Below are 1866 nucleotides of genomic sequence, written 5' to 3' on the forward strand. Positions count from 1 at the left end.
CAAATAGTGCCACTCCTTGGGCCAAGCATATACCATTCATCACACTAGAGTTTTCATACCTTGAGAGAATTGCTCGGTAATACAGGGTGGTGTGGAGGTCACCAGTTTCCTAAGAACTTGTACTGTACACTATTGGCCACAAGGTGGCGCCAAAACACGTCTTACTCTCTGGAGTCTTTTATTAGCTTGGCTGGGTAGACCAGATTGGCCTTAAAAGGTTTCTGGCCTCAGCCACTGGAGTACTGAAATTGCAAGCATATGATATCTTGCTGCTCCTCAAGACTGAGGATTTAAAAAAAAATTAACAGCAAACCTTTGATAAAGAGAGACCAGAAAGGGGCCATTTTGTTTGAAGGAACCAGTCTAGGGACAAGGTGGCCTGCCGAATTCCAGTATTTCCTCTATGGACCAAATGTCTCTGTACCCTTAGAAAATTACACATAGGACAAAAGAATTGACAAGTGTCAACCGAATCGATGACATAATTAGTAAAATAGACACTTACTTTAGGGCACAGGGATTAGAAGGTGGCTCAGCTGATAAAAGTATTTACCCACAAGAGCGTGAAAATGCCTGTTTTCTTGAGTGATTTTTTTTTTAGATTTATTTATTTATTTATTTATTTATTTATTTATTTATTATGTATATGAGTACAGTGTAGTTGTCTTCAGACACACCAGAAGAGGGCATCAGATCACATTGCAGATGGTTGTGAGCCACCATGTGGTTGCTGGAAATTGAACTCAGGATCTTTGGAAGAGCAGTCAGTGCTCTTAACCACTGAGCCATCTCTCCAGCCCTGCCTGTTTTCTTTGTTTTTGAGTCAGGTCCCTCTACCTAGATCTGGCTGCTCTTTTTGGGTGCGCCACCACCGCCCGGCTGACTGTTCTAGAACTCATTATATAGATCAGGCTGGCCTCAAACTCACAAAGACCTGTCCAGTCTGGTTTGAAGTTTGCGATCCCCGCTCTGGGACAAAGACTGGCTAATCCCTGGTGATACAAGCCAGCCAGCTTGTCCTTGGTGCCACTGACCACGAAGCCTGGCCTAACCTCAGGACAGAGAGACCTTTGCTCAGAAAATGAGAACGATATCTAAGGATGACCCTTGAGGTTAACCTCGGGTCTCCACATGCATGTGTACCTTCACACACATGCACATGAAAATGTGCATACAACACAGCCACCTACAAATGTCAGGTGTATCCTCAACTACATAAGTACAGGCTAGCCTAGGGCAACATGAAATTTTTGTTTAAAAAAAAAAAAAAAAACAGAGGCTGAGCACAGTGGGACACATCTCTGATCCCAGCACTCAAGAGGCAGTGTCAACAGATGTCTGAATTCAAGGCCAGCCTAGTCTACACAGTGAGTTCTAAGCCAGCTAGGACTAGCTGTATGCCATATAAATAAAGACTTTGTCTTTAAAAGGGAAGAAAAATTCATACAGGGCCGATGCTGGTCTCAAATTCAAGAGTCTCCTTACCCAGAATCCTGAGTCCTAGGATGGGCACGCTACCATGCTCAGTGACTTTTGCTTAAAAATAGAGCTAAAAGCCAGGCAGTAGTGGCACACACCTTTAATCCCAGCACTTGGGAGGCAGAGACAGGTGGGTTTCTGAGTTCAAGGCCAGCCTGGTCTACAGAGTGAGCTCCAGGACAGCCAGAACTACACAGAGAAACCCTGTCTTGAAAAAACAAACAAAAACAAAATAGGGCTAAGAGTGCAACTGAGCATGCTCGAGGCCCTGGACTCCATCCCTAGCACTGAAAGAGAAGAATCTCTATCACTAAACACTGGATAAAAATGTTACAATAGAATTTAGACCTCAGTACTTGAGGCAGAAGCTGGACGGACGGCTGGCTC

Source organism: Mastomys coucha, unplaced genomic scaffold (genome assembly GCF_008632895.1).
Source record: "Mastomys coucha isolate ucsf_1 unplaced genomic scaffold, UCSF_Mcou_1 pScaffold20, whole genome shotgun sequence".
Taxonomy (NCBI): domain Eukaryota; kingdom Metazoa; phylum Chordata; class Mammalia; order Rodentia; family Muridae; genus Mastomys; species Mastomys coucha.